We start from the raw sequence: 18,731 nt of genomic DNA on the forward strand, positions 1-18,731 counted from the left end.
CTCTTCTTTGTTGATCCCATATCTCGGGACTGAACTAATGCCAAGGACTCCAGCCTCAGCCTTTCCCTTGAATTCTGTTCTAGTCTGTCAAATTTTTAAAAATGAATATTTAAAAGTCACCTTAAATTCATCTCTAAAATCATTCTCTGATTTCTCTCCCTCTGCCTCTCCCCAACCAAATTTGCTCACTTCTCAGTTTTCCCAGGAACTGGTATCTCCATTGGTCAGAAAACTTGAGGTCTTATCTTGTCTTTTCATGCACCACGTCTAATCCACCTGAAAATCCTGCTAGTTTTACCTTCAAAATATGTCTAGAATTTTATACCATTTCACTATCATCCTGGACCACGTCATCATCATTTCTTGCCTGGATTATTATTATAGTCTTCTAATTCCCACTTCTGCCTTGACCCCTAAGGTCTATTTCCAACACAGCAGCTAGAGTGAGTCCTTCTAAAGGTTAAGTCAGATCATGTCATGTCATGATAAACCCTCTAGTTGTTTTTCCTCATACTTAGAGGAATGTCCAGAGTGCTTACAATGGTGTAGAGTGTCCTACCTGATCTGGCCCTTGCTCCCTCTCTGACTTCATCTCCTCCTACTCCTGCTCATGTCCACTCCTCTCCCCTCACCTTGGCCTCCACGTTGCTCCTCAATCCACTAAGCATGCTCCTGCTTTATGGCCTTTGTACTTTGTTCCATTTGATCAGGCAGCTCTCCCCCAGATATCTGCATGACCTCCTCCCTCGCTTCTTACAGGTTCCCACCCAAAATTAAGAGAGACCACCCTTAATGTTCCCCACATCACTCATTACAGTATGATGTACCATGTATTTCATTACTTGTGTGTTTGAGAACGAATGCTCCAGGAGGGCAGTGATTATTTTATTCCCTGTGTATATTGTTGAATGAATGAATCATTCTATATCTGTTCAAGACTTCAATAAAAGAAATGTTGTAAGGCAGTACACATCTCAGTGCCAAATAAATGATATATACATTTTTTGGATATTAATGATATGTAATCGAATGGTTTATATACTATTTTTGCCTATTATTATATATATATTATTTTTCAGATTCTTTTCCATTGTAGGTTATTACAAGATATTGAATATAGCTCTCTGTGTGTATATACTGTCCTATATACAGTAGGACCTTGTTTATTTTATATAAAGAAGTGTGTATCTGTTATTCCCAAGCTCCTAATTTATCCCTCCCCCACTTTCCCCTCTGGTAACCATAAGTTTGTTTTCTATGTCTGTGAGTCTGTTTATGTTTTGTAAATAAGTTCATTTGTATCATTTCTTTAGATTCCACATATAAGTGATATCATATGGTATTTGTCTTTCTCTGTCTGACTTCATTTAGTATGATAATCTCTAGGTCCATCCATGTTGCTGCAAATTGCCTATTATTTTTATTGTTATTACCATTCCAATAATTATATGCAACAGTCATCTGTTCATTATTATATATAACAGGCAAGATTGATGTCCTATTATTTTATTTAGGTTAATAACAAAACCTGACATGAGTAATGGATAAAACATGAGGAAATGGGACAATTGAAAGGAAGAGAGTGGGAGTTAAACTTTCCTTCCTATATGACTTACATCATTAAAAAAATCATTTCATTAATGTGCTTCCTATTCTAGTTAGTATAGTCAATTTGTATAGCACCGAAGTTCATTTCCTAAGTTAAATCTACAGTTTCCAGTTGGCATACAAAAAAAGTAATTTCTTATGAGAGAAAACATTTTGGTCATACACAGGGTACACTGGAAATTGATTAGGTTTGATTAATCTGTCTTACAAAAATCTTTACAAAAATGAGTGAAAATATTTTAACAACTTCTGCTCCTTGGAATTCCTTACCAATATTATCTTGTTTTACCTGGAGCCTCCTCTTTCTATACGATGAATTACATTTTCATGACCAAAGTTAGTATCTATTTGAATTTTTTCTTAACAATGTGCTTAATTACAAAGGGATTTTGGCATAAAAGCACGACTGATTTTAGCTACGGTTCCTACTTAAGTGTTTTCCTAAATTTCTTTACATTGTTGTTAGACAATGTAAAGAAAGGAACATTTCCTGAGGTATAGAACCTAAGCAACAGAAATGAATGTGTTCATTCAACACATGTATTCAAAGCTATGAGCTAAACATATTGTGAGGAGCTGGACATTCAAAGAATGAATAAGACCCTCCTGCAAGGAGGTGGGTTACAAAACTGACTCAGTGACTGGAATGCACATTATTGATTTTAAACTCTGACCCTTTTACATGGTCATGGATGTTATTTGTAGGAATAGTTAAGAAAGCACAGGTTTTCTACAATCTTACGTAGTGACTTACAGTGACTGACTTGCTCAAGGACTGAAGAATACCCTAGAATATTCCTGAGATCACCATCTGTTTTTTATATATTTGCAATAATATTTGTCTTTTGCTAGTGAAGCAGCAGTCTGTTTTATTTTTACAAGATGGAAGGGTCTTCAGGATGATGCAGTGTGGGGTGTGGTATTTGGCAGTTTTAATACCGCTGGAGAATCAGGCTTTAGGTAACCAGCTAGGTAACCATGAACAAGCCACTCTGGGTCTCAGTTTGCCCAGTTGGATTACAGCAGCAAGTCTCAAAGTTAATATAAATGTCACCTGGGGATTTTGCTAAAATGCAGATTCCTATTCAGTACATTGGAATGGGGCCTGAGATTCTGCATTTCTAACAATCTCTCAGGTAATGAACACCCCTGCTGCTGGCCCCATGGCCCACATACTGAGTGGGAAGGGTGAGAGCAGCATCGTCCAATACAAAGATAAAGTGAGCTATGTATGTAATTTTAAACGTCTAGAAGCCACATTAGAAAGGTAAAAATAAATAGGTGAAATTAGTTTTAATAACATTTGATTTAATCTCATATAGTAAAAAATATTTTAACATGTCATCAATATAAAAATTATGAACGAGATATCTTGCATTATTTTTTCCATATTGTCTTTGATATCAGGTATGTATTTTACACTTATGGCACATCTCAGTTTGGACTAGCCACAGTTCAACTGCTCAATAGCCACACATGTGCTACCGTTTAGGACCATGCAAGGCTCGACCATCTCTGCTGCCACTTTAAGTGCTGATAAAGTTATGTTCCTTACATTTCAAATTGACTCTTGCCTCCAGGTGGCGCTAACGTTCTTTGTTTCATCCCTGGGGAAAAAATTATTTTTTTCCACTTGGTTGAGAGCTCTACAAATGGTCACTTAATATATTTACTTATTTACTCATCTAGTCCCTTCTCTTCATTCATTCATCCTATAATATATATTTACAGGCTGTACTAATGGTTAGTATATTATATTCTCTGTAACTTTGTCCAATAACTTTGTCCAATAAAGTACAATAAATTATCATTAATTATGCCGAAGTAAATTATAGAAGGAATGCTTAAAGTCATTTTTAGGAATGTGATCCATTCTTGGGGGGAGGTGCTATATAAGGTTGATCCCTGATTATATAATATTTTTAGACACAGGGTGGTGACCAGCTATTTAACAGAGCAAACGTAGAAATAGGAAAATTGCTGACTAGTATACAAAAGATTTAAATAATAACTTTGTGACATGGTTGTTTTATGAAGAGGAGGAAAATATTTCTCTTCCTTCAGTTTTACCTAATACAGGATGACTGGTACTCTGTACGGTGATTTAGGTGTTTAATTTTCTGGAAGGGAAATGATGCATATAAACATCTCTATTTCAACTCTATAATTTTGCCTATACTCCAGGCATACTATATACTTAGAGATTACATTTTCTAGAAGAATAATTTTAACACTCAGACTTAGTTTTAAGAAGGTATGTCCAATGCCCAAGTTTTTTAAAAGCTTGGTATTATTTCTTTTGTCTGCTTGTGGCTCTAATGATAACTAAAATGTCAGGTATATCAGGAACAAGTAGCGTAAATGTGTCCCATCCTCACAGTAAACCAATGAGGTAGATACTTTTATCACCCCCACATTTCAAGTGAGGAAATGGATGCTCTAGAGATTAAATAATCTGTCCTGAGCACATGACCATTAAGAAGAGACAGAGTGTGAACTCATATCCGGTCTGTTGGACCCTCAAATTCATTCCCTTGCCTACCATACTTATTGGGGAGGCTCTCTTCCTCTGTCTTAAGCTGAGTTTGCTGAACAGTCAATAAAAAGTGCAGTCTACAATATCCAAATCTATAATATCTGTGAGGTTGTCTTTTATAATGAGCTTGTGTTTTATAATGATAAGCCATACATGTTTAAAACAAGGTCAGAGAGCCAAAACCTCAGGTATCTTTGGTCTTAGTTCTCATTTGACTTGTGACTCTCTATACCAAGTCACCTAAACTCTGTTTTCTATAAGACAGAATGAAATGGGGAGTCTCTTTCATGGATATATAGGTTGAATTCATTACATGATTTCATGACAACTCGTGTCACAAATATAAACTCCTCCCACTTAACCATTGTAAAAATATACTCATTATATTGTTTCATACATAGAGTTCCCAACAGTTATGTGCTTTCTTTCTTTTCTTTTTTCTTTGCGGTACGCGGGCCTCTCACTGTTGTGGCCTCTCCTGTTGCGGAGCACAGGCTCCGGGCGCGCAGGCTCAGCGGCCATGGCTCACGGGCCCAGCCTCTCCGCGGCATGTGGGATCTTCCCGGACCGGGGCACGAACCCGTGTCCCCTGCATCGGCAGGAGGACTCTCAACCACTGCGCCACCAGGGAAGTCCTGTGCTTTCTTTTTGATGCATATAATACAAAATGGCATGTGTGCGCGCGCTCACGTGTGTGTGTGTGAGAGAGAGAGAGAGATCAGAATTGAGTTCAGATCCTTTCTTTGCCACTCTCTGGCTCTGTTGTCTTGGGCAGCTTAGTGAAGCTCTCTTGGAACATCAGTTTCCCCAACTGCAAATCTGGGTTGATGTATTTTTTTTTTCTGAGAATGTGTCATGAGAATTAAGTGAGATGGTATATGCAAAGTCTCTAGCATATATAACATATAGCATGTATAGCATATAGTCTAGTTAACACTCAACAGTGTTAATTTTATAGAATGATGAGATAGAAATATTGGCAAGCTACATCCATACCTGCTTACTTTACTTTTTAGAGGAACTTGATATCTGCTAACAAATGGAGCAGAAAAGTGAGGCTACTCCCCCCAGTTCCCCAAATTCTCAACTTTTTATGAAATTGGGCCAAGTTCATCTAATTTATGCAGCAAACTGCTTTAGTTCTTTACTTTGCCTTGGCAATGAAAATCACTTTCTTAAGTCATCTTGTTGAAGGGCTTATGAAGACATTATGGTATTTGGCTCCCTATCTTATCCAAGTTGCCTGGATGAAAAATTGGTCTTTCCTTCCCATCTTTCAGACAAAGGATTTATAACTACTTTAGCATATTATTGAAGCAAAGAGATACTACAGAAACGTTACTTTGTGCGGACTTTTATAGGTTCTGATTTGGATGCAGTGCTTAAAGTTCACAGGTGGAAAAAATACATTGTTTTAAAAATGTCAGCATTTCCTGTTATAAAAGGAATTATTTTCTTTTTGGTTTTTTCTTTTCTTTCTTCTCTTTCTTCTTTCTTCTCCTCCTTCGTGTGTATGACTGCATCTAAGAACATACAAATCTTGAAACATTACACTGGATTCTTGAAAACAGGCTCAAATGATTTTCCTCCTTAAATACCCTCTTTTGTTGCTGGTCAGGAACAAAGTCACCTAAGCTAAATGGTCACAGTTCACTTCACACATAGGGAGAAGAAAAATCTGTTTTAATCCCCTGAAGATTCAGAGACAATCTGCTTCTGACACTAGAAGGGGATCTTGGAAAAAACGATTCACGGATAGAACGGATGATCTCAGAATATCCTCCAAGGACTCAGAAGGTGCCCAAACAAATATGGAGTATAAAAGTTTCCCTGTGTCCTGTGTTTGGGAAAGGAGTGGAGAGTTGGAGAAAGAAGGAAAACTTTATCAAGGAGAAAGGCAGACAATGGCCAGACGTGAATGATATCTTAAAATGGATAAGGGAGATTCAAGCATGGTGATTAGAATTGTATACAAGGTTGAACTGAGAGAGAATTTTCCCACAAAGAAGCTGGGATCTGCTGTCCTTTCTGTGGAGCAGCTCTGAAGTAGATAGTGACGTGTGATGAACTGGTGGTGGGAGACAATCCAGAAATGGTTTCCCTTAGCCTCTACCCCACCCCCAACCTTGCATTATTGAACGGCCGAGGGTAAGGTGCAGAGGTGCAGCGGCAGTATCAATAGTACAGGCTTTGTAAGCACAAGAAAGTGAGTGTGAATCCCAGCTCTACTCCTGAGTCTGGCAAGTCCCTCAGGTCTCGGAGCCTCAATTTCCTCCTCTGGAAATGCAAATAATATCTGTCCCAATAACCTAACCAAGTTGTTGTGAGAATCACATTAGGTAATGGAGAGGAAAGTGCTGTGCAAATTATCAAGTGCTGCAAATGTAGTCTAGTGATAACAACAAACACAGAACTGATGAATCTCATGTCTGTGGGTTTCTGCAGATCTGAGGTTCAGGTTCACTGATGAAATCTCGTTCCCTTATCTTTGTCAGATAACAGGTGGGAGGACTTGGTCAGCCTCCATCAGATGGAATTAATCATATTCCAACGTGGAAGAACCAGCCAACACCTTGCCCTCAGGCTCTCTTGCCCTAGAGCCCTGATCAGAAGCATGTTTCTGTACTGCCTACTATGTACCAGACCCCAAGCCAGACAACTTACCTAGGCTTTCTTACTAATGCTCTGCTTTGCGGAAGAGAAAATGGAGGATCCAGTAATGAAGACACTTGCTCAAGTTGACACAGCTGTTAAGTGGGAGGGCCAGGATTCTAAGGCAGGAGCTCTTTCCTCTCCACAGGGCACAGGGGCAAGTGTGGTTTTCCCTAGTTTTCCCATCTTACCTTCCCTCTCCTCCTCATCATCTTCCTCTCTCCTCCCTCTCTTCCTCTTCCCCATGTCTTCTCCTTCTTGAGGTATGAAGCTTTCTTTACTAAATAAACACAGGAAATTTAAAAAGGAATGAAAATACAGCTGAGCAGTAGTAGAAACTCTGCTAAATGTGGCTTTTTCCAGAGTCCTCAGGGAAAGCGCCAAAGAAGTAAACTCTTGAATACATGGAGTTTCTGTGGTGTGTACAGTGTGTACATGGGTGTATGCCTGTCTCTGTAAGAGCTTCTTGCTTTAAAAGTATTGTTCCTAGGGATCCCTCCTGCACTGTTGGTGGGAATGTAAATTGATACAGCCACTATGGAGAACAGTATGGAGATTCCTTAAAAAACTAAAAATAGAACTACCATACGACCCAGCAGTCCCACTACTGGGCATATACCCTGAGAAAACCATAATTCAAAGAGTCACGTACCACAATGTTCATTGCAGCTCTATTTACAATAGCCAGGACATGTAAGCAACCTAAGTGTCCACTGATAGATGAATGGATAAAGAAGATGTGGCACATATATACAATGGAATATTACTCAGCCATCAAAAGGAACGAAATTGAGTTATTTGTAATGAGGTGGATGGACCTAGAGTCTGTCATACAGAGTGAAGTAAGTCAGAAAGAGAAAAACAAATACCGTATGCTAATGCACATATATGGAATCTAAAAAACGGTACTGATGAACCTAGTGGCAGGGCAGGAATAAAGATGCAGACGTAGAGAATGGACTTGAGGACACAGGGTGGGAAGGGGAAGCTGGGTGGAGTGAGAGAGTATCATTGACATATATACACTACCAAATGTAAACTGGATGTCTAGTGGGAAGCAGCTGCATAGCACAGGGAGATCAGCTTGGTGATTTGTGACGACCTAGAAGGGTGGGATAGGGAGGCTCAAGAGGGAGGGGATATGGGGATATATATATCTGATTCACTTTGGTGTACAGCAGAAACTAACACAACATTGTAAAACAATTATACTCCAATAAAGATATAAAAAAAATACAGACCAAATAAAACATAACTACATTTTAAAATTTGTTCCTATTAATTACACAAGAAATACATGAATACATTTTTATTGTAAATTTAAAAAGTTGAACATTACGGATCAAGTTAAACTCTCTTTTGATGCCTTTTATCCTATTTCCTATCCCAGATGTAACTATTACTATCATTTTAATATATATTTTTCTAAAACTGATACAAATTAATTGTATATAAAAATTATATTTAAATTGAATTATTTTTCTTAATTTTTAATTATAAAAATTAATTTTATATTTTAAATCTTATATATATAATTTTAAATTATATTTTTCTAAAATTAAATTTAAAATTAACTTATGCATATTTAGCCACGAATATTTATGTATTTTATTTTTACATGTGTGGCATCAGTTGTACTTATCATCTTGTGGCTTGTTTTAAAATTTTTTATTCAATAACATATCTTGGAGATAACCTATGTCTGGCATATGTATTTACCTCTTTCTTTTATTGAAGTATAATTAATTTATACTTCAATATTGTGTTAGTTTCAGGCATTGCCTTGTTTCTTTACTGCTTCATAGTATGAAGCCTTGGTAATTTAAATAATCCCCTACTGATGGACTTTTAGGTGGTTTCCATTCTATTGCAAACAGTGTTCCAATGAGCAATCTTGTACTCCTACGTGAGTGTTGCTCTAGGGTAGATACTATAACGTTGTGAATCTGAATATAATGAAATTGGTTGATTGGCTTCCATCCTTCATCTAACTCCTGTTCTCAAAAGGCAGTCAGCTAAAAACCTCTTAACGATGATCACTTGGCATCCTCTCATTTCAGCAGATTGTCAGTTTCGTATGATACAATTTTCATGATCTTTATTTTTGTGCTTTTGTGATATAACAGGCTGACTGGAAACTGTTGTTTGCATCATTCTTACAATAATCAACTCTGCACTTGACGTGGTTGAGTTGTGTGTGTGTTTATGTGTGTGCAGTTAAGGAATTAATAGTGTCATCCAAATTGCTCTCTCAGATGGCTATAATTAACTTATGCTCCTGCTAGCACTGTCCAAGAAAACCCATTTCCTAAACTTCACCAACACCTGATATTTTCAAACATTAAACATTTTGCCAATCTAATGGGATGGGTGAAAATGACATTTTATTATTGTTTTAATTTGCATTTTTGACCTAATTTTCTTCGTATGGCAGAAATGTCCTCCCTAGGGAATTCTTACATCCTCATTAAGCAGTGGGGAGTCCCTTCCCCAGATCTGTTCCATCCCAGCACCCCTAGGTATGGGCTAGAGAAAGTGCCTGGAGCAGTGGTGAGGTCCAGAGTTCCACACACAACCTCCTCTCCCCCAGGGCTCTGGATTCTATATTGGAAATTCTCATAGCATCCCAGTCCAGCTCTGGACTATTAGGCTGTGTTTAGAAGTTCTTCAGAGATGCTTTAAGATGATCACATGCTCAGTTTCTCTGTGTTGTTTGTTTACCTATTGTAGGTGTTATATTTTATGCCTAATATGTCAATTGTTTTTAAACATGGGGACCTGCACTGTGGCATTTTAACAGTACGCATATATTTTCTGATTATGAAAATACTGCATGTGCATTATTTAACACCTGAAAAAGTTTTAAAGAAGTATAAAGAAGTAGAAAACTATCTTTTACTCAAAGACAATGATGGTTAAGGTGAAAATACATGTTTTGAAGAAAATAAGTTTTCAGATAGAAGCATATCAGTCTTCTATCCAGATTTTACAAGTGTCTCCTATACTCATTTTTTTCACCACTCAGAGAGGTCGTTTTCTCTTTATTTCCTCTGTTATTTTGTTTATGAGTGTATTCCTGTGTCGCTCATTTGGAATATATCTTTTTTTAAAAAATTTATTTTATTCACTTATTTTTGGCCGTGTTGGGTCTTCATTGCTCCACGCAGGCTCTCTCTAGTTGCGGCGAGTGGGGGCTACTCTTTGTTGTGGTGCGCGGGCTTCGCACAGTGGTGGCTTCCCTTTGCTGTGGAGCACGGGCTCTAGGGTGCATGGGCTTCAGTAGTTGTGGCACGTGGGCTCCGTAGTTGTGGCTCGCAGGCCCTAGAGTGCAGGCTCAATAGTTGTGGTGCACGGGCTTAGTTGCTCCGTGGCATGTGGGATCTTCCTGGACCAGGGCTTGAACCCGTGTCCCCTGCATTGGCAGACGGATTCTTAACCACTGCGCCACCAGGGAAGCCCCCTGGAATATATCTTTATACTTACTGTTTAAAGCTGGCATGAGGTGATTACTCCTCTCACATGTCTACTGAAAGCTCATCAATCTATGAGGCACTCTTGGTTGAGTGGGACTTCAGACCCTGAGGGTCTGTGTGTGTCCTCAGGGTAGACAGGCCTCTTAAACTACCCTGAGTGATAAGGTAACTTCATTACTATCTCACAGTTTGCTCAGGGACAACACCTAATTTGCACAAGGGCCGAGAACCCCAACTGGCAAGAACGCAAACCCTTTCCACAACTGGTGTTGGAGAGCATGACCTAAGCGGAAGCCGGAGGCCCTGGGAAGAAGTCTAGCGTGTGGCCAGATGGGGTGTAGGAGAGCAGTGCCTCCAAGTTTCACAGGAGCCTGAGCCTGCCCAGTGTCCCAGCTCTTCTGCTGAGCTCCCAGACTGTGCCAGCTGGGGAGACAAAGACTCCTTCTTGCCCCCCAACTCCCCAGTGCAGCCAAAGGGAGAGTCAACTGGCTGTTAATTATGCACACCGAATTCTTGGAGAGAGTTCTTCTTCCATAAACACAGAAGCTTATTCTTCATATTATGGCTAAGGTAAATGCACGAGGCTGCATAATTTTTCACAGTTGGATAGGAGGAATGTTGAATTAGATGCTCTGATTCATTTCAGTTCTATTGTGAAAATTATTTGTTGGCTGCTACTTATTTCCTCTCCTTGATCCTTGGTTTATTTAATTGACTCTGAACACACAGCGATGATTGAAATGGTTTGCTTCAGAACAGATGGTTTCATGCTATTATATAGAAAGTGCTCTGAAAGCTCCAGCTTTATGAACTGGCGCTGTGATTCCTGGCAGCAATTATTTTAACAATTAAGACTTATTTCCCAATATTTGTCGGCACTTAAAAGTGCCATTATATCTTTGGATCAGTTGGCTGAAGGCAGTGGTTCCCAGTCAGTGCATCAAGAATGGAGGTGGGTTGTACAGGCCAGGGGCTAGCTTCTAGGAGTGCCGGTGAAGATTCTTATTTTGCTTGTAATTTTGGCAGCATTCTCAAGGGAGGACTCAATGTTTGAGACTAAGATGCTTGTGCTGGGATTACCACCCTCAGAAGAAAGCTCTGAATTCCAGGGTGAGCATGGTAGGATAAGGGTCAGAGAGCCAACTGGATGTCACGCCTAGCTGTGGCCTTGGAAGGGCCACCCTAAAGTAGATGGGGGAGTAGGAAGGGAAACGATGAGAGAGGAGAAAGGGGAAAGAATATGAAAGGAAGGAGGAAGAGCATGAAAGGGGCTCAGGGTGGTGAAGTTCAATGTCAAGGCTGCCTAGCACTAGCAAAGACTTCTGGCTGGGGCACGTGGGGCCTGAGGTCACCCTGCTTTTACTCACCAGCTAAGTAGACCAGGACACAGGGCACCTCAAGTCCCTGAGAGCCTTCCTAATTCTCAGGAAAGTTCCATTTAGGCTAGTGTGGCCCTGGAGGGTTGAGCAATGAAGGCCCCTTGGCTTCATTGCTGAGCTCCTTTGTGGAACCAGAAGGTGACCAGAGGTTCAAAGATCTTATTATTTTCTGTTATGGGCAGTTATGCAAGTACACGTAACACTCGAATTGAGGGTTGTTATACTTGAGGTGGTATCAAGGGGCTCCCTTAAAAGGTAAGGATCACATTCTGTTCTCTTGGATCAGTACTTCCTCCAACCAGTCCAAGGATCTTTTGGCTTCAGAAGATTTTGGGTCAGACTCCAGAGCTGATGTTTTTTAGTCGAGGGGGCTGGGAGAATTCCTTGAACTTTCTGAGCCTCGTTTTCCTTGCTTGAGAATGGAAAATGTGAGGATTAAAATAAAGTTTGAGGGTATGGAAGCTTTGTCAAATGTAAAGTGCTATGTAAATATTAATTCTTATCTTCTGGAAGGAATCATCTTTAAAGAGATGTGGCTAGCAGCAGACATCAAAACTATGTGGTATGCACCCCAGTGTTCATTGCAGCACTATTTACCATAGCAGGTCATGGAAGCAGCCTAAATGCCCATCGACAGATGAATGGATAAAGAAGATGTGGTACATATATACAATGGAATATTACTCAGCCATAAAAAGGAACGAAACTGGGTCATTTGTTGAGATGTGGATGGATCTAGAGACTGTCATACAGAGTGAAGTAAGTCAGAAAGAGAAAAACAAATATTATATATTAAAGCATATATGTGGAACCTAGAAAAATGGTACAGATGAACTGGTTTGCAGGGCAGAAATAGAGACACAGATGTAGAAAACAAATGTATGGACACCAAGGGGGGAAAGCCGCGGGGTGGTGGGATGAATTGGGAGATTGGGATTGACATGTATACCCTGATGTGTACAAAATTGATGACTAATAAGAACCTGCTGTATAAAAAAATAAATACAATAGGGCTTCCCTGGTGGCACAGTGGTTGAGAGCCCGCCTGCCGATGCAGGGGACACGGGTTCGTGCCCCGGTCCGGGAAGATCCCACATGCCGCGGAGCGGCTAGGCCTGTAAGCCATGGCCGCTGAGCCTGCATGTCCAGAGACTGTGCTCTGCAACGGGAGAGGCCACAACAGTGAGAGGGCCCACGTACCGCAAAAATATATAAATAAATAAATACAATAAAATTCAAAAATTCAAAAAAAACACTAAACTATGTGGTAATACATGCACACACAAATATATGGCATATAAAAGTATATATACACACACACACGAATTCAAGGATATGAATAAAATAGTAACCATATTGTAAAACTTTGCGTATGTACTTTATTATATACTGCAGGTTAGGGCAATATAAGGTATTTTTTCAGGTCACTTTTACCCTATATGATTTATCCATTATACCCTGTATAAGTCAGCATTCTCCAGAGAAGCAGAACCAATAGGAAATTGGGGGGCTTTCCTGGTGGTCTAGTGGTTAAGACTCCTCGCTTCCACTGCAGAACCAACAGGAGATATATATATATACCAATTTCTTATAACCAATCTCTTGATTTCGTATACATATATCATTTCATATATTGTATCAAATCACATTTAGTAGGTATGTGATTAAGGAGGCTGGGCGGTCTAGACCCAGGAGATCCAAGCAGATATCCCAGCTTGAAGCCAGTGAGGCAGAGAGAGAGAATTCTTTCTCACTCAGCCTTTTATTCTATTCAGGCCTTGAATGAATTGGATGAGGCCCAGTCACATTGGAGAGGGCAATATTTATTCAGTCTACCAATTCAAATGTTAATCTCATCCAGAAACACATTCCTAGACATACCCCCAAATTTAATGTTTAACCATATATCTGGGCACCCCATGGCCCAATTAAGTTGACACAAAAGATTAGCCATTACATACTCTCTTTAGGATTCCACTCTAAGTAGAAGATGGGGAAAAGAATGTAAGGAAAAGACCATATCCAGGAAAAAGCATGTGAATATGCATACTTACTATAAGGATTAATATAGATGCTGGAATAGCACTTGAGCTGTGTGAGCTTTCTGGCAGCCAAAGCAAAAAGGGAAACACCATCATTATCAGAATATAATGGACTGGAGCATACCAGTCCTTTAAGGGGAAATAAAAAAGGTTTTTCTAGTACTTATATAATAAATTCTTCAAATGAGATTTATGTAGGGAATACTCAAATGGGTAGTACATAATGATCCTAACAATGTTTTTGTGGTAAAAGCAGTAATAGATATTTCTTCATAAAAGTTAAGGACGTGAAAAAAAAAAAAAGTTAAGGACATGACCTTAAAACGCAATACAGTGAAGGTAAATCGTGAAAGGGCCTAAGGTGATATGGTCCAACTAAGAAATGCTCTGTGGATTTGGCTTTATTTAAGCCTAGAATTTTAGAGATTCTAACAGAATGGAAGAACTAGGGCTCTTCAAATGGTCTCCTGTACTTCAATTTTTGGCTATTTCGATATGAGTTGGGGAGCAAAGAGTGTAAGGGAATAACACTGGTGATGATACTGTTGTCTGCCTTATTGTTTGAGGGTGGAGCCATATGTGTAGTCATTACTATACTTGCTAAGTATGAGCTAAATACATCTTACAAAACATGACTTATGGAGTCAGAAGAACTAGGTTTGAGTCACATTATGATATCTTAAATTTTGTGCTTGTGATGCTTGTCATATTTCATCTCTTTGAAAAGTTTCCTCGTATGTATGTAATGAGATAGAGAAAAATTATCATGTTCATGGCTTTTATGGGAATTCATTTTAATGACCAGCTGTGTCATTTTAAGTCTTTCTCCTGCAAGTGACAAAAAAAGCTCAACGTAAAATGGCCTAAGGAAAAAAGGGAGGGTTTTTTTGACTCAGTAAATGAAAAGTCCAGTGATAGGACTCATGAATTAGTTTCCTAATTGCTGCAACCTTGATGGTTTAAAATAACAGAAGTTTATTGTCTCATAGCTCTGGAGGGCAGAAGCCCAAATTAAGGTGTTGGCAGGGCTGCACTCCTTCCAGACACACTGGGAGACCTTGCCTCTTCTAGCCTCTGATGGCTACCTGGCATTCCTTGGTGTTCCTTGGAACCACAACTAGAACCACAATTGGAGTGATTATGGCTGTGTCACTCCAATCTCTACCTTCATCTTCATACCAGCTTCGCCTCTTTGTGTCTGCTTTCTCTTCTGTCTGCATTTACTCTCTCTCTCTCTTATAGGAATGCATGGGCTTACATTTAGGGCCTGGATAATCCAGGATAAACTCCTTGCAAGATTCTTAACTTAATGACAGTTTTTTTTTTGCCTCATAAAGTAATATTAATTTTTTGCCATATAAGGTATCATTTACAGGTTCCAGGGAATAGAAGGTGGATATATCTTTGTGGCCACAATTCAGCCCATCGGAGTTGGCTTCAGACATTGCTGACATCAGGCCCAAATTATGTCATCAAGACTTGGTTTCGTACCATCGTTCAGCTATCTTTGGTGTGTGGCTTCGGTCTCAGGCTCCATTTATTGCAAGATGATGGCAGCAACTCTAGGTTTTATATCCTCTCTGCTTCATATCTGTTGAAATCAAATCCTTTCTCCCAGAAGTGTCAGTGAAAGTCTCATGGGGCATCCTTGTATCTGAGGAGTCACTCATCTGTTCCCAAACCCGTCACTGTGACCAGGGGAATGTGAGGCTCTAATTGGTTTGGCCTGAGTCATATGATTATGGTGTCAGCTCTTCTGGGACCACAGGCACTGGGAATTGGGGAGAAATGGCTCCCCAAATTAAAATAAAGGCTAGTCCCACAAGAAAGGGAAGTGGATGCTGGGTGGCAAGATAAGGAAAGAAAACAAAACAAATTTTAAAACTCCACAAATATCTACTACTTTAGCTCTGTTGATAAGTTGCTTTAATAAGCCTGTTATTCATGTAAAAGAAGGAAGCTATTCTATGTAATACAGGAGGGAAAGGAAAGTTTCCAGGGGGAAGATCTGGTGAGTGGAGCACGAGGTGAGACGCAGGAGAGGTCTAATTGAGATTTTGCAGAGCTGTGTACTGTGTAAGATGACCCCTGAGGGGCTTCATGAATCTGATCGTTCTAGAAATATGATATGTTTGGTTAAATCAACTGGATTTCTGTTTGGAATGGTGAAGAGATTGTGTTTGTATCAAGCTTGGGGTTTGGCCAAAGTATAGTCAGCTCTTGTAGATGAAGTTGAGAGTAGAGACCACCATTCTATATAAAACAGGGTTAATGACCTTATCTTCATAGGACTGTTGGGCGTCAGTGGAGATCTAGGGTATGAAAAGACTTTCTAACTGTAAAGGGATATACTCCTGGGAGGTACCCTTGTGGTGTTCTCATGACTTTCCTCATGAATTCATATCCGTGTAGGCCTGTTAGTTTTCCTCTGCATCACACCCAGGCCGTATCAGGGAATCAGTCAAGAATGTAGATATATCTGCTGAAATTCCTCTTCCCACCAACAAAAGACCTCAGAGCACATCTCTGCTGATGGTAAGGCATCTTGGTAATCAACATCGCCATCCACAGTTTATTGTGTGGACAGCGATGCAAGGGTTGGAGCAGAGTTTCAACAAAGTGGACTTCTTACGTTACCTTACGTCAGGGACCCTTTACCTGGGACACACCCATAGGCATGTTGCATCTGTCGATCTACTAAAATTGTGTGCAGAATGTGTGCACACAATTTTTTTTTAAATGTAACCAGTGGCTGTTTTGAAATGCTAGGACTTTTTTCAATGTTTCCATATTTTATTTATTTATTTGGCTCCATTGGGTCTTTGTTGCTGCACACGGCTTTCTCTAGCTGCGGCGAGCGGGGGCTACTCTTCGTTGCAGTGTGAGGGCTTCTCATTGCGGTGGCTTCTTTTGTTGTGGAGCACAGGCTCTAGGCGCACGGGCTTCAGTAGTTGTGGCACGTGGGCTCAGTAGTTGTGGCTCCTGGGCTCTAGAGCGCAAGATCAGTAATTGTGGCACACGGGCTTAGTTGCTCCGTGGCATGTGGGACCTTCCCGGACCAGGGCTCGAACCCATGTCCCCTGTATTGGCAGGCAGATTCTTAACCACTGCACCACCAGGGAAGCCCTGGTGTGTGCAGATGCATGCACGTGCTTCTCTCATTGTCCTGGGAAGAGACTCCACAGCTTTCAGCAGATTCTCAGAGGAGTCATGACCCCTCAGAGGTGGTGTACTATTGACTCTCCTTGTTTATGGTAATGGGACTTTGGTGAAAGGTGAATGAAGAAACTTGAGAATTCTGACCCCACTCAGTTTTCAGCTCACTTATCCTGGCTCTTCTCTGAGGCTCTGCAGTGCCACTCAAACACTGCATTTTAGGAAGAAGCAAAACGTTTTGTTTGTGTTTGGGTGCTTGTTCCTTTTTTGAAAAAATTAAGTATTTCGTATGTATGTTTGCAGTTAGAAAGATAATGCTACTTTTAGAGAATTCAGAAACGAAAGAAAAGCAGAAAGATGCTTTAAAAATTATTTTAAAACCTCGTGAAGAAGTTTGCTGGCAAGAGAGATAGGAGCATGGCCTTTGGTGTCAGATACACTGGAGTTTGTGTTCTGTGAAATTTGGGGAAAGTTGCTTAATCTCATCAAGTCTGTCTTCTCATTAATAAAGTTGAAATAATAATTGTACTTACCTCATAGGTCCTTGGGGATTACATGAGAAAATGCATGTAAAGTGCTTAGCAGAGTGCCTGGAAGGCAGTAAGTGCTTAACACATGATAGTGTTCTGTTGTGACTATTATTTTCTTTTCAGTCTTTTTTACATATTTGAGATCATACTGTGTTTACAGTTTCATATCCTGCCTTTTATCTCTTTTCATTGTACCATTACACACTCTTTGTTAATGTTAGTTTTAATGGCTACATTGTATTAAACACAGGAAATATACAGACATTCTTTGACTTACAATGGGGTTATGTCCCCATAAACCCATCTTAAGTTAAAAATATTGTAAGTTGAAAACACATTTAATACGCCTAACCGACCAGACATCATCACTGAACCTAGTCTGCCTTAAATGTGCTCAGGTCACTTAATGTTAGCCTACAGTTGGGCAAAATCATCTCACACAAAGCCTATTCTATAATAAAGTGTTGAGTATCTCATGTAATTTACTGAATACTGTACTGAAAGTGAAAAACAGAATGGTCGTAATGGTACAGAGTGGTTGTAAGTGAATCAGTTGTTCACCCTCGTGATCGTGTGCTGACGGGAGCTCTGCCCTGCCCAGCATAGTGATTTGTAGAGAGGATGGTACAGCATAATCACTTGCCTGGGAAAATATCAAAAAATTCGAAGAGCAGTTTCTACTGACTGCCTATTTTTGCACCGTTGTAAAGTTGAAACATCGTAAGACAGGAACTGCGTGTACTCACATTTACTTGACAATTTCCCCGTTCTTGGATATTGGGGGTGTTTTGATTTTTAACTACTATAAAAGTATATTGTCATGAACAACTTGTTGGTATTTGTAGGTTTCCTCGTATCCAAGTCTGATGGTCCTATCAGTGTATTTTAGGCAAATGTACTTTTGAAACCAATCTGATCATGCAGAGCACTGGGGCTTTTTTCAGAGGATATATGTGATTGCTGGAAGACAGTTGAAAGACTGGGAGATGGAGAACCATCATGGATTTCGCTTGTGATGGCTCCTTCTGGCCACTGGGAACTTTGAATTCTAATAGTTTCAATTCAAAGCAAAAGGAGGGGGACTTCTCTGGTGGCACGGTGGTTAATAATCCGCCTGACAATGTAGGGGACATGGGTTCGGTCCCTGGTCCGGAAGGGCCCACATGCCGTGGAACAACTAAGCCTGTGCGCCACAACTACTGAGCCTGCTCTCTAGAGCCCAAGAGCCACAACTACTGAAGCCCTCGCACCTGGAGCCCGTGATCCGCGACAAGAGAAGCCACCGCAATGAGAAATGAGAAGCCCGCGCAAGGCAACGAAGAGTAGCCCCCACTCGCCACAGCTAGAGAAAGCCT

At 40.1% G+C, this 18,731-nt stretch overlaps 1 long non-coding RNA gene across 1 annotated transcript in view; it reads left to right on the plus strand.

The window, feature by feature from the left end:
- LOC113618771 (uncharacterized) overlaps positions 1–18,731 on the plus strand; it is a 167,802-nt gene that overhangs the window by 19,520 nt on the left and 129,551 nt on the right. The gene's annotated exons all lie outside the window — the stretch shown is intronic.

The sequence above is a fragment of the Aethalodelphis obliquidens genome, unplaced genomic scaffold (assembly GCF_003676395.1).
Source record: "Aethalodelphis obliquidens isolate GAN/ISIS:26980383/991018 unplaced genomic scaffold, ASM367639v1 scaffold6, whole genome shotgun sequence".
Taxonomy (NCBI): domain Eukaryota; kingdom Metazoa; phylum Chordata; class Mammalia; order Artiodactyla; family Delphinidae; genus Aethalodelphis; species Aethalodelphis obliquidens.